Here is a 16,190-nt window from a genome sequence, read left to right on the forward strand (position 1 = left end):
CGATATATCTGAGTTTTCTAGATCTAGAAAACTCAGATATCTGACTTTTCTAGATCTAGAAAACTCTGACATCCTATATGGAGCACTATTTTCTTTCTTGTTCAATTTCTATTAAAAATCAGGTAATCGTGTATTTTTACTCCACATGCCTTCCATACTGTACTCTCTATGGAGTGCAAACACTGGCATAATTGATAAAAAAAACATATGATGTTCAGAATTGTACAGAAGGGAATGGACCTTTCTCTGTAGTTCATAAATAATAAAAGTAAATGTTATTGAAATAAAATACTATCACCTACTGTATGTAGTATGTCATTTAATAAATTCTGTGAGAAAATAAGTTCACGTAATTGACAAGTCTACATAATTGTATTCCAATGTTCAAACACAATTTTGTCACCTATGTAAAATTCGATTTGATCACATGATCAACCTACAAGTTTCATATGAGGCTTTTCTTTCACATGAATGATTTTGTAAAACCTGAAATAAATTGTGCTTTAATTACCTCCAATTTGTATTGCTTAGTCAATTTGTTGTTCAGCAAGATTTCGTTTGAGACTGTTGACGAAAGGAGATGGTAATTTACGTGATTAATCTGCATGTGTACAACTCCAATATACGTCAGCATCCCCGACAATTGAACATTCGGTCTGACAACAAAGCGTAAGTTTGAAATTTACATCTCCAAGACAAAAATGGCCACTTGTCAGATTTTAGTTGCTAAAAGTTCATACTGTATCCCCTTCCCCTCCCCCCATTAAATTTAATAATTTTTATAATGCAAAAGATAGGCTCATGGGTGATACAACTTTCTTCTAGTGGGGAATTCAGGACACATTTTTACTTTTCGGGTTATGTTCTCCCCTTGAAGGGGAAAAAGCTTATGTCGGTTCATCCAGGTAAGTTAGACACGTAAGCCATACAGTACTGTATAAAGCTACGCACACATTCAGGCCAACTCAGACAGTGTCGTATCACGAGGCCCTGTCTCGTCGGAAGACAATTAAACATTTTTAAAGTTCTTCCGATGACCCAACAACTACGCCCGACGCTATTTCAAGATTCAACTCAAACAGCAGCGATGAGTCAAGACGTGTTGTCGGGCCTTGTCGTACGTCGCTGTCTGAGTTGGCCTTTACAAGGATTGTTTGAGGAGGCACTAGAGTACTCACAAGGGCAATAATTATGAAGACACAATGGAAATTAGTTAATAAGGCTATAAAGAATTATATGCAAATAACTCTCAGTATAAGAATGAAAAGCTGATTTCAATTATAAACAATACATCAGATGTTATTTTTAAAAATGTGAATCAAAAGTCTTTAATAATTGCCATGAGATTTTGTTGATTGGTTTGAAAATCACATTCGAGAAACAATGGTCTTCATTGAACTATAACTGTTTTCTTATTTTTCATCGTCATTGGTTCCACAATTTTGTAAAAACTAAGCAATTCTGTGATTTGCAGATATTTTAATAAATAAATATTGTACGTACCGTACTATATTTTTATTTGGTTGGAGTACAAAATAATTTTAAGATGCAATATTAACCATTATTGAACCAAAAAATAAAGAAAATTAATGGATGTACAACTCTGCAGCAAAGCGTGATAAATTCTTCGAAAAAAGTAGGTCGTGTAAATCTGCATATATCAGGTGTTCTTCTACACTAATTCGCCAATGGAATCGCACTTATAAAACGCCTGCAGAACATTAAAAATAGCAAATATTTCACGATTAGACATGAACGTAACATTCCGACATAACATAATAGACTAGTAGAAAATATTCATTAATCAAACCATTCACGTTGACATAATTGCTGTTATGGTAGCTAGAATGTTAATTGCGGATAGATACGTGGCATTTTCTTTATTAACTGGTTGCAGCAAAAACACGTACTTACCGACTGCTCAAAATGATTACATAATCTCCCTTTTATACTGCCTTTCTTGTTTTCTTTTTCAGATTGAAAAGTGAGTAACATTTCTTAGCTTGAAATTCATCATAGATATTTTTAGGCTATGTTTCCGCAGCCAAAAATTAACCGATAATTAACCGATAAAAGTTCCTGTGGAAACGGGCTTTAACCGATTCCGCTCGAGAAGAGAAGGAGAAGAAAATTATCTCATTCTAATCAGATAATTATCTGATAAATGCGATAAATTGTAACCTCTGACCTGAAGAACAAATTGTTGCATTGTGATTGGGCATTTGGTTGTTTGATAAATGTCTGATCATGTGCACATTATTTTTTTAACTAATTCAATTTTAATTATAAGCTATATTCATCATCTTTCTATATACCTAAAATACACAAACCAACAGTGATATGAATATAGTGCCGCTTACCTGGACAAACCAACAATAGCCTACAGTATGCTCTCCAGAGGGAGGGCTTAGATATGAAAAGTATTAGAAGTTCCTAGACTATAATGGACTAGTCTACAAACACTCCCTCATGTGGGACAAACCAAATGTAGAAATGAATATCATTAAAGATTATTTGTTATTTTCTAAATGGGAAGGCTGATGATTATACTACAATGTATAAATATAACAGTAGAACCTATTAAGAGGACATCTTCGGGAAGCAACAAAGGGCCTCCTGAGAGATCCTCTAAATAGGGGCTGGCCATATAAAACATTTTCTTTTCTCATTTCACAGGAAACTTTCCCCTTAATAGAGGTGTCCCTTAAATATGGGTTGGCCGCAGTATAGAACTCAAATGTCTCCTATGGACTATGGGATAGGAATGTCTAAAGAAGATTTGTTGCTGTAATTTAACTGTTGTGTAAAAAAAAATTGTTCACTGAAATTTGATTTTATGAAATGACCTAAACAGGATTAGTGTGGATTAACCACACAGTACTTTAGGTATTAGAATAATGCTTCTAATAATACCACACATTTTTTATTAGCTTTATTTCATTGAACAATATACTAGTGTGGTATTTATGTGGGTTGGTACTATGCCAAGGATTGGAGTATGTGGAAAATACAGTAGCATCAACAGTTTACAGTATAAAAACATCAAAACTGATATTTAAACTAAATTAGAACCCCTATTAAAGCTTGGTTCCCACTAGAACGTAACGCAAGAACGTAAACGCAATGCAAGCGTTTTAACCAATTACAATGAAGTTATAGACAGTTAGCAATCACAAGCGAATAAGCTATCGCTTGTGATTGGTCAATTCACTTGCGTTGCGTTACGTCTTTGCTTTGCGTTGCTAGTGGGAACCACGCTTTAGGGATACCTTTGGGACCAAACATGGTGTCCTCCTTAACAGGGGTGTACCCTGAACAGGAGTTAGTCGTTGTGTTTGTTTAATGGGCCGACAAAGTGTCCTCTTATTTCTTTTTTTGTATTCAATATTTTATACAGAGTCGCCTCACAAGGTGAAACCAACTTAAATAGGGGTGTACCCTGAACAGGGTGTCCCAAAGGAAGGGTTCTGCAGTACTATATTAAAATTTTTGTAATTTTATTAGCTTGTAAAGAGAACTTAAATAGATTTCAAAAACTTTCAAAATAGAAGTGAAACTGTCAAAATGTTTACCTGTATCATAATATTTATTCTTAACAGCAGAAGCCAATTCTATTCTATACAGTAGGGTCATATAGGGTTTGTATCACAGGTGGCACCATGTTAATGTACAGTAGGGTTTAGGCTCATGGCCTATGATACAGATGTCATGAAAGACATGTTATTATGTATCAGAGAATTTGCCTACAGTACAATGCATTAAAGATACAGTACTACTACTGAGAATTGGCCAAAGTGTTTTGAGGCTTCTTCATTAGGCTGTACAGTACAGGACAGAATTATTGCAAAAATCCCAACGCATTCAACACGTTGTCGTTGCGTTGTGTTTGCGTTGCGTTGAACGGCTTTCAACGTTTAGTTGTTTATTCAACGAAAGTCATTATCAGCATGTCAAGTAAACAATTAGTTATTTCAACGCTAGCTGCTGCAGCACTAGACTGGCCGATTGCACCGTTGCACGCCTGAACGATCAGTAACAACAACAGGCAAAATACCTATCGGCAGTCACTACCAGATATTTTAATATAAATAAAATATATATGAAGCTTAGATATATTTTTAAGTATTGAACGGACAGTTACCAAATAAAACACACAGTGATATTTCCCAGTGTTTAGTGAAGGAAAACATCGAATAATAAGGTCGATGCCAAGTCTAACAGTTAACACTGTACTGTAGGCCTTCCGGGGGAAAACACGATCTCACGTCGTAAAATCAAACAACGTGGAAATTACTGACATCAACACACGAGGCCACCACCCTGGTTTCCTCAAGAAAAACACCACGTGTGTTATGACGTATTTAACGATCGTTAATGACGACGAAGTAATTAATTTTATTTAGGCCTACATTTTTTAGCTGTTCGAGATTCAAGAGTTAAGTTAAAATATTGTTTCTCTATTTTGGTTTTTATTTTATAATTGTCCCATTGTTTGTTGTAATGTAATTTGAAAGAACTAAAAAATTTGACGTGTCCGACACCCATGAACCAATTTAAATCTTTATAAATCGAACAACATTACATTTTTAAGTACAAAAAGCGTTTTGAATACGTTAACAATAGAGCGTGTTGAATGTATTGAACCCGTTGACCGTTCGTTGACGACGTTAAACAATTGAATCCCATAGCGTTGAACGCGTTGAAAACGTTGCGCGTTTTGAAAAGCATCACGCTGTAAACTGATTAAAATGTTGGCTGTTCGCTCGCATATTCTCGCAACTCCCATCCCATTCATACAGTTTCAGGAGGAGGCCAATATAATTATATTAAGAAACAAAACAATAGTATGTTAAAGAGAAAACGCCTAAACCTCGCCTGTAATAATATATTGTCTTGCATCAGAATAAAGTGGTTCTTTATTCTGAATTGTTTGGTTATTCAAATATTTGTGGGTTACACCTTGGCGTGAATAATATGGTATGGCACAGGTTTTGATTTTAAAGAAAACGCCTAACATTGCCTATTGTCATCAAATTGGTCATTCCTATTTCTTGGTTATTATATTTAACGCTTTTCTCTGCATGGGTTACGTTAGGCATCACAATAATTAATTTATAATATAATACATGATAATGATATATTTATGGATAATAATAAAACTAAACGATTTTTTCCCTTTTAATTACGCGTTATTTCATAATGAATGAACTCTTCACCTTTCGATCAGTTCGTCCCTCACGTCACGAAAAGCATGCGTGAAAAAGACGACGACCATGCTGGATCGTTATGTTGGTGGTGTATTGTTGCCTTCCATGGCGGCGGGTGTAGGCTACGTTGTTTTTATAAATAATCGAGAAAAATGTAGTACAGTACTGCGAAGTTTTTAGTTTGGAAATAATTAATTACGATGTGACCTAGCCTCCAAGATTCACCGCCGCCTTAACTTTGGTATTTAATACTCCAGTTAATATAGGCACACAGTAATTGAGGACATGACCACTACTTTTAACTGCGATGGCAGACGCGGCTCATATACACACGGGGCCTACTCGTTAGTAGTAGGCCTAGCCTAGTGTAATATATTAAGCTAGGTTTCCGCGGAAAAATACACATTATGTTTGTTTTCTTAAATATTTGTAATACTGTATTTTATACTATTACTACTACTACTAATACACACTGGCAATCTGTAAATACCATACGAATCCGATTGTTCGTTATTTCAACGCAAACTCAACGCAACACATTGTGTTGGTTGAATAAACAGTTCAACGAACTCAACACTTTCAACGCCAACGGACAACGCAGTTTCAACGCGTTGTCAACACTTTAACAATGCGTTGAATGCGTTCAAAATCTGCAATAATTCTGTCCGGTACTGTAAATACAGTACCAAGCCCTACCAAAAGTGAAAAAAAAATCTGCTGACACTACAGGCAATCTGCTACCATGCTACCAACTACAGTATACATCTTGCAAAATGTATGATTGATTGATTGTACAATTAATAAGAATTCTAACTTTTAACTTTAATTAATATCTATGACCATTTACTGACCTTCAACAAATAATTACAATTTCAATTGGCTCCAAGGAATGATGAATTAAAGGTTTAATTTAATTGCTTTCTTTAAATTACTATAAAGTTTTTGTATTAGACTGCTTTAATACGATCAATTGGTACAGAGGATTGCTAGAATTAAAATCTTTAATAAATCATACTACTGTACTGTATAGTACATGGGTATTTTCAAGAGTGGAAAAGGAGGTTGAAATCATCTTTGAGCATAGAATAGGGCGGCCTAACTAACAAATCAATAAATAGAATCCATAAGAATAGCAATTTGCAGTAGACAAAATCTCTTTCTCATGCTCTAAACGGTTGCAGTTTTTACTTAAACAATGAAAGAAATATATGGTTTTATGGGGCTTAAAGCTCTGTCTACACTATCAAACTAGTTTGACCAAAAAAAGTCCCCAAATATGATATTGATAGTGATATGCTTAAATATGATAGTGATATGACATCATCATGTTCATATATCACATCTTTTTTTATCTGAGTTTGATAGTGTAGACAGAGCTTAAGAAAAATATTGGCTAACTACCCTAAACAAACCAATTCCCCAGCAACAGACAATAAGGTAAAGACCATCGTGTTTACAATAATAATAATATTTATTACACATAAAAAATGTTGTATCCATCCTGAAAAGAAAACATAATATCCATGTTAAACTTGATTCTCATTTGGACGCAACGCAAAGAGTGACCAATCGCAAGCAGCAATGGGCGTCAAAGTGGGAACCAAGCTTTACAACGTGCCACAATGTACATTGCATTCTTTCGCATCTGTTTAGTCCAATTATTCTTGAACTCCATGGCACAATGCTCCACATTATCAGCAATTTCACAATAATTTGAATGCTAAAAAAATCAATGCCAATCAAAGCCAGCTTTGAATGGTTAAACCAGCAAAATCAATTTTGAAATGAACGATGAAGTAGAATTATGAATGGAAATGTACAGTAGAATGGATGGATTGATGAAATTACAATCCAAAATATGTTTATAAATGGATTTGCCTTTACTGTACAGTAAACTGTAGGTTCACAAATTGTGACTCACAGCACATAAATTACTATTTATTTACTAAAAATGAAAATGTGTATGCGAAAAAAACATTGCTTAGTCCCTCCTGAGCCTCTAAGGATGGCACGATGGGTTACCTATCAACATGTGTTACCGTAGTTTTATTACTACTTAAATAATCGGGAAGGGGGTTGGGCAAAGGACGTGGTTACTGACCTGACCACCACTCTTTATATGTTGCAGATAAAACGTATGTAGAATAGACCAATCAAAGTAACCAACTTTAATTTAAAAAAAATATATTTCAATGTTGTCATCCAAAAAAAAAATGATGGTTTTAAGGCATGGTTTGTTAACTGTACCATTTTTGGAGAGAAGTTTTTAATTTTCTACTCTTTGAGTATATCTCACTCTTCGTGGAGAAATGGCATTTGTCAGTTTATTAAGGTAAGCTAGGCACGAAATAGACAAAAGAATTTTACATTTCTCTCCAATTAAATTGGAAGCTTTAACACTACAGTATACTGTAGTTTAGTAGCTGGAGGAATTTTTGTTAAAGGAACAATGAGACCTGTATAAAAATAGGAAAGACCCCTTGGTACCCACGATTTTAAAAAAGTCTCTTACCTAGGTGAAGGTCAAAAATAGCCGCATAAAATCTGCACTGGTTGGGGTAAATAATGACAGTTACAATATGGATGAAGCTTCAAATAAAATTGTTAAAATAAGAAAAACTGACAATAACATCAACAAAGACCAGAGAGAACATGAGCTGAGCCACATTTATGATATGATCAAAAAGGACACCCGACATCCAGAGGGGGACCACCAGCAGAAAGCTGAATATCAGGCGAGCAATGGCACGAATCACCGAGCCATGACGAATGAAAGAAGGTCATCACAGAGTCATTTACGTGACCAAGGCTACTACTGTCAAAATAGCCGAAATGTAGCGAGTGAGTACTTGATAATTGGTTTATTGAAAGTTAAATTTTTCATACAATTTTATTTTGAAACCAGACTAGATGAAATTTGTCGAGAGTATATTATGATTGAAATAGCATAATATAATAATGAGTCTACTAATTAACTAATACCATATTGTACTTAAAACCAAACCTCTGTTGTTATATTATAATCCAAATTGTGTATGAAACTACAGAATTGATAATGTTATGAGTCAATTCCCAAAGGGTACGCAATTACACCAGCCTGTCATAATATTTATCTCTGTAAACTGAGAAATTAAGTTGAATATGTTAATGACAGGTGTGTTATTTAAAGCCAGATTTTTAGCTTGACCATGCAGTCTATGTTACAAATAAATTGTAACAGATATTTACGTTTTACTAGAATATTGCTTTATAAATACTGTATTTGTGGTCAAGAGTGTATTGTGTATACATTTACCAATATGATTAAAATAACAAATGTAGGAGATAAACCACACAGTTCACAACAAACCAGACATTGTTAGAGAGGGCGGGGACAGCAATGTTTGGTGGGATTTATCATTGATAGATAAGATTCAGACTGCTTATAAATTATGCCTTTAATGTGAGATGAAATATAAAAGTTATCAGAACAATCCTCTACAATAATGGACTGATCCACGAGCCACTCAATCACATCAGCACACTTCCAACATAACCTACTGTATTACCACTGTCATCATCCATTATTGTAGAGGGATGTTCAGCAGGGAACTTTTATATTTGTATTATACTTTGGGCTATTTTCGGTTTATCCAGGTAGCTGGGCACAAAATTACACAAACCAGAAATGGTGTTGGTAGACAGACATAAGCCCTTTTCCAGGAAGTGCGAAACAATTACGAAAAGAAGAATTTTGCGGTAGCTCACCTCCATGATAAATGGGACAGTCCGCTATAGCGCCCTCTCGTAGGACCACTCCCACGTAATACCGTCATCATATCTTTTTGTATCGTCATATTGACAACACAAAGTTTTTTGAAGAGAAGATTTTCGAATTCCAAGGAAAATAGACTGTTAAGATAAAGCTGTACATTACACATTTAACTGTCCATAATGCTCTTTGTACTGCACCATATTTTAATTATGAATTGGTTGTGATACTGTGTACTGTATACAGTACAGTAACTGTCAATCAAAAGACACCATACTGATTAAATAGATTTTCAATATGTTTATCTCATAACTAAACATTATTTATACATTTAAAAGTACGTGTTATACAACAACTATTACTCAAAATAAATAAACACCCATGTGTAGGTAATTAATAAACAATCTGTTAAACCAAGAACAAACTTGACATTTGAAAAATAATCTACAGTATTCAAGTTTGTAAATGAGTATTGTACACTACTAAAGTGTTCAAGTACAATCAGCATTATTTTACTGTATTGTTAGAGAAACTTTGATTTTAAAAAAACGTACAGTCAATAAAATTGTAATAAGTATTATTTAGCAGATAAAGGAAAAGAGACAAGGGGCAAATTTCCTAACTGTAGGTTTAATACCTAATCTGATTTTTACATTGACGTCCAGCCAGTGATACCCACAGCATTGTCATTTTTCAGCAATTTGGCTTTCGATTTAAATAAATAAAATTTCATCCATTTTAAAAGGAAACTGTTCACTTTACAGAATAATACAGGTAACTGTATATCTTCAATTAAATGCTAGTTACAAACTGACAATTGGGCTTGTTGAATTCATACTAGGAAATAATACAACACTATTGTTTTTGCATTACCTGTCAACAAGAACAATCTACAGTACTACTGTACTCCTGATTTTGTGTCTATTATAATCCCTCTGAAAAGTGTTTGTTCAGATATAAGAGAACACCCTACAATCAAGGGAAGACTAATAGTATGATATACAGTACAGAAGCCTAATCTTGACTTAGAAAATAGTCTATACTTGGAAAATAACCAAGACCAGTATCAAAATAGTTGCATTCAAGTCTCTCTCAATGCATGTAAAGTAATTAGACAGAGCAAGCAAAATGGCATGTGGGGTAGTCATTTTAAATAGGGTTGTTGTAATGTTATGGACCTGCCAAGTGGCAGATGACAAGGTACAGTACAGTAGGTAGTTGTTGCAGCAGGGAATAATTTCGCCAGTGTAGCATAGCAAAAAGCTATACAAAACAACCTTTTTGCTACAGATTTTTTAATTTGTGTAGCAAAAAATACAATACAAAACTATGTTTCTCGACTCAAAAATCAGTTTGATTAGCAATATTATTGCTAAACAAAATTTAAAAATGAAATTTTCCCCTCTGCAGTCACTGATATACTGTAGGTGGTCAACTGAAATGTCATGATTACAGTAGTTGAGGCAAAAAAATGACATACATGGGTAGTCGCTATTATTATAGTTTAAAATACAGTATCCTCATTTTTTATAAAAGCGTACTGTAGCAGCACATCTCATCTCTGTTTGAAACTGTTGTACCGTACTATTTTTCATCTTGTATTATAACATCATTATTAATGGCGAATCGTAAATTATTCAGAAAATTCTAAGTTTGGTTATAAAAACGAGTCTGTGTTTTCCCTAAAGAGCAACCCATCATAACGTCTTCATAAATGCTGAAAACGGCTAACACTTCCATACATTATAATTATATTTGTAACCTCCTTTAACTACAGATCCACGCTGATGCGTAATATTTTTTATTTTTAGAGCTTTGTATTAAAAAGGCACACAGCATTATGAATTCACAACATTATATCTTTTATCACAATCCGAAAAGCAACGGTTTATCGCAATATTGAATGAGCAATTACTTGTTATCAAAGTCTGTTATTTAGCAGTGAGAAGTCCGTTGGTAGAAGCATTTATTCATAAACCGACAACCATATTATATGTCTAAATATAATACAATTCATAGATATCGTACTGTACTCATCAAAAATGGCGAAAAATACACAAACTAAAAGTACTGTTAGTAGTCTGTACTGTAAGTGCTAGCTTTACCTGGATAAACAAACATTAGCCTATTCTCTCTGAAAAAGAGAGCTAGTGTACAAGTCGAATATATTAAATGTTATAAAAAACCAGAGGGGGGGGGGGAAGGGGAATGGTTAAATATTTTTTCGCTCATTACATTCAATACAAAATATGTATACTCTTTCTATTTGAATTAAATTAACTTTATAAAATTCAATATTTTGTTAGAATTTCGTGAACTGGTCAATATGAATATGATCATTCAAATAATCCATATTTTTCTCTGAGGTTTAACAACAAATTGGCAGTTATTTATTATAGCATTCCATCACTCACAATTTAGTGTTTTTAATACGTTTATTTTTTTAATAGTTTATTATTACTGAAAATGTAACTGTTCATTATATAAATATTTCATCATAGAAAATTATTGATAAAACTGTTAAAATCCACAGATTTTAACTATTCAAGGATTTAAAGTCAATCTATCTGATCCAAAGCATTGTTAATATGTATTTTATGAACATAAAATGATCAACGTTGCAATAAAAACTGTCCTTGTGCCTTCATTCATTTCATATACCATAAGTAACTGACGTCAACTGTTCATTATTGAAACCACATAAAAAGCTTCAATCAAGAGAGAATGCTCAATGAAATATCAGTGCATTGTGTTAAGCTTAACAAATTTAACAAACTGCATAATTTAATAACAGAACACATAGCCTTTGAAAGGTTAACAGATCAGTCATGGCAGTACCGTAGACACCCCCCCCCCCCCCCCATTTACTGTACACACTGTTGGGCCCAGGGCTGCTCCAGGGTCAGGTCGAATTGTTACTCACAGTATTCACTGTATTTAGGCAGGCCCAACTTACAGTATATTGAAGCACCTTCCTCTGGTGGTCTGTAGCTCAAACCGTAATGTAAATGTTGTCTAAAAGCTCTGTCTAAACAATCAAACTGATGTGCCATGTGCCCATGGTACTGTACTGTATGGACATCATGACATCATCATATCCCATACAGGGTATTTCAGAACACTTTTTTTTTGTCAGACTAGTTTGATAGTGTAGACAGAGCTTCACGGGTTTAATTGAGGTCTAGTTTTTCTAGTAAATCATTTTGTTAGGGTATGTTTTACAAAATTTGGGTGCATTTACTGTACGTAAATTGAATGATTTTAATGGCTATCCATCTGCATAGCATAGCATTGTGGAAAGATGACAAAGAGACAAATTTGCAGGGTACAATACACACTAGCCATTTTTCATTGTCAAGTGATAAACAACAGATATATTGCAAATCATTCTATTTTTTCTTACTTACTTACAAAATTTGATAAATTGTTATCGGGACTAGATTCATATATTTTGTGGTTCGTCTGGTGCCATCGGCAAGTTCCGAGTGCTAAAAAAATGTCATAACACAGCCATACAGCCGTACTACTGTAGATGTCCACTCATACTCACGTTAGACAACTTTATACGATCATAACAAGTTGTTTTTATAAATGTTTACTAACTGTATATTCAACTACCATCAAAACAGTGCGACAGAAGAAAATAATGATCATTGCCAAAGTATGTCAAATTCAAAAGAATACCTTGATTCAATGAACAAAGTGCCCTCAGGTTAATATTATTGATTTACCATCGTACAGGTAAATCTTTTGAACTGAAGCCAGGTGAATTTTAGTATCAAAATACTTTCCCTCAGGGAAAAGTTTCTGTATTTCCTATATATCAATTGTTTATCTACTGTAGCATTTAAAAAATTCCTATCAATTTTTCAGGACATATTTTGAGATGCCAAAACCTGTTCCTTCAATGTGTTTCAGTGCTACTGTACTGTATCTTATTTTTTTAAAGAGGCGGAAGGGGGTTGTAATGCAGTTAACATACTGTACATGATTGTGTGTTGTACAAGATTTTTCATACAGGAATATACTATAGTAAACTGTAGATTCATTATATTATTTCCTCATCCTTTGGTTTGTATATTTATTATTTGTAATATTTCCATAATTTCATCCACGTATAGTACAGCTCCTAATAAAAATCTTTGTCAATTTTCTATCACCTAAACTAAAAGTTATGGTATTGCAAGTCTCGTTTCGGGTCCATTCTATAGTCGCTGCACATACAGTATAGGCTGGCTGCTACTGTACATCAGTACTTCTATGAATGGATGGCTAGTTGGTGACATTTACTGTACAGTACAAGAACGCTCGTTGATCATACCCAGTACCTTTTTGGTTTTATAATCAATCGGGAAACCACCTCACGACGTTGATACAGTGGGCCAGTATCAAATGGCTTTATGTCAGTAATAATACTTAGGCACTTACTGTACAAATTACACTTACACTGTTAAAATTCCATTACTAATATTGAAACATTTTTTATACTAACCATACAGAATGACCCTTAACAGTTTCAACTTGGTGGCCTTGCTTAAAACATTATTGATTATTTCATCCCATAGTTGTTGTTGAATATACCCTAAGCATGTACAATGTTGTGATTGCAGCTGGGCTAGCCAGTGACAATTAATCAACATGATAATTAAACAACTTTCAATTTTCAATACCTTTTACAGTTCAAATTAACTACAGCTATTAAAGCATAAAAGATGAAGTGGATTTATCATTAATATATGTTGATATAAATGTATAGTATTTTTCTCTGTAAAAGACTTTAAGTGAACGTAAATGAATAGCAAGAACATACAGTGTTCTGTGTTTACATACTGTACACTATGTACCATGCAATTGTAAGACATTTTAATTTGGAGCACTGCAGAACAAATTATTAGCAATTAAAACAGTTATAGGCCTACAGTAACTGCCCTTTCTCATCCAAACCACAATGTTGTATTTTAATCACCTTACCCAAAGCTGTACTACAGTATACATACAGTAAAATACTACTTTCAGTACAGTACATACAGTACTGTATCATCAACTATCAATTTTCAAATGAAATACTCTACTGTACATACTGTATAATTACTATATGTATCCACAACTTTCCATTGTTAATTATTGACTTATGGCAAAAATGCACATCATTTAATCCCTGCAATCAAAACAAAACAAAACTAAAAGCCTGATCTATTAAACCACAATGACAAACAAACTGAAATTGCTACAATTATGGTTTTGCTGACAAACTAAGTGCATACCAATTAGTACTGAACGACTACGGCATGGTAATTCACATTATGGTATAGTGGAAAATCTCAATTATTATTTATACTGTAGCCCCTTATTGTAGCTGAATGCACCTACAGTGTAGGCTACGCTATTTTCACATTGCACCTAGATTCGGTGCGGTGTCCTGAGAAAAATATCGTGGACAATGCGTTCAGTGGGAAAGAATAGGTTCCTTCATACCAAATTAGAACAATTTGAATCCGTACCTGATTTGGGCTCAGAATTCATAGCGTTCAAAAAACATTTGTTTAGGAAATTGATACAATATTTTTTTTCGTCCAATCAGCAGTGAGCATGAATGACCTCACTTGACAACTTGAAAACACGCTCAGTTTGAAAATTATGGTTTGTATTTTTTTGTAGAGTGATATTTTAAATTATGGGAAACAGAAATCTAGAAAAAAGGTCACTAGCTCGTTTTTGCATTTTAACAACAACAAAAGCTTCTTTTTGCTAAATTATTACGATTCATCCTCACCCCCTTCTCACGCCCTATTCATTCATTGATAGATTCCACAATATTACTGTACAGTTATTCCATGATCCTTTTAATAAAGTTGTAATGCAAAATCTTAATTCATTACTCTTAATGCAGTTAATGCATTGGTTACATGCACATCTTAGCTACTCATGCTAAGTAAGAAATCTTAAATATGTGACCCTAACCTACATAAGATGACCTTCAGAATGTAAAAATATATTTTATAATATATTTGTGAACATAATTTAGATTCACTTGCGTTTTCACTGTAGAAAAAGCATTGTTAAACAGACAATTTGTTTTACATGAAAATCAATTTTATACTTAGAAATTCATTTAAAAATTATTGATTAAAAGCTTATGGGATAATTTCCACAAATGCCATAAAATAATATTGACTCAAAATTAAATATTATTGGATATTTTATGACATAATTAAACTGCAAATGACAGTTCAAATAATGATATTTATTCTTTATTTTGACTGGATGAAGAAAATTGTGCAAATTTTAAAATGTGAAGTAATTTAGTTTTAGCAGATCTACTGTTAAAGTGTTTATACAACATACTGTATCTTATCTTATGGTTCTAAGAATATACTACAGTATAGGCCTATGTTGTGAATATTGTATCTTTGAGGAGTAGGTTTCTTTTAGTCCTGCAGCAGTGCAAGAAGACAAAAACTATATCAAAGTACAGTGACTGTACTTTAAATTGAAAAATTGAAAAATTAAAAATCTTTCATCAAGTGGTTTATGGACTATACCATTTATGGAGAGGGGTGTAAAATGAATGTTTACTTTTTAGAGTTACATAGTACAGTAATTTGCTCTTCAATGAGAATGTGCTATTGTCAGTTTATCAAAGTACAATAGTCTACGCTCGCGCTAACCGCTCGCCAATTCGCCAATGGCGACTGGAGTCTCCATTTGGCGAAAATAATTATTGCCTTGTTCGCCAAATTGGCGAAAATACATTTCCAAGCCTAGGCCTAGCCTGGTCGGCGTGAATTCTTATGGGAGCGAGAATTCGCCACACTTCGGTACTTTCTGACTCGGGTACACTTTTTACCACCACAGCATTTTATGTGACAACGTCACGATCGCCGTGTTCACTTTTTTAGTTCTGTTTAAACATGCGCAGAGTGTGCCTCGATGACGTTTTAATGACACACAGTTAGTGTGATTGGTTCGTGGCCAGCCGTCGTCGACGTGATGATGAGCGAATAAAAGGGGAAGTCCCTATTCTTCGACGTAGAAAATGAACTTCGAGAAGAAAATGTAAACAGAAACATGTGGACGAATACTTCCGTAAACGAGGCTGTTCTGTTATTTAAAAAGAGGAATTTTAAATTTAACAAAGTAATTACCTCAATAGTATAATGTTAACATGTTTAATTTTATTTCCCTTTCGATTAATTATTCTAACCGAAAGTTGCGCTTTAAATTGAATAGCT

At 33.8% G+C, this 16,190-nt stretch overlaps 1 protein-coding gene across 2 annotated transcripts in view; it reads right to left on the reverse strand.

Annotated features, from left to right (window-relative positions):
* LOC140049588 (disks large homolog 4-like) overlaps nucleotides 1-16,190 on the reverse strand; it is a 130,948-nt gene that overhangs the window by 101,375 nt on the left and 13,383 nt on the right. The window lies entirely within an intron of this gene.

Source organism: Antedon mediterranea, chromosome 5 (genome assembly GCF_964355755.1).
Source record: "Antedon mediterranea chromosome 5, ecAntMedi1.1, whole genome shotgun sequence".
Lineage (NCBI taxonomy): Eukaryota > Metazoa > Echinodermata > Crinoidea > Comatulida > Antedonidae > Antedon > Antedon mediterranea.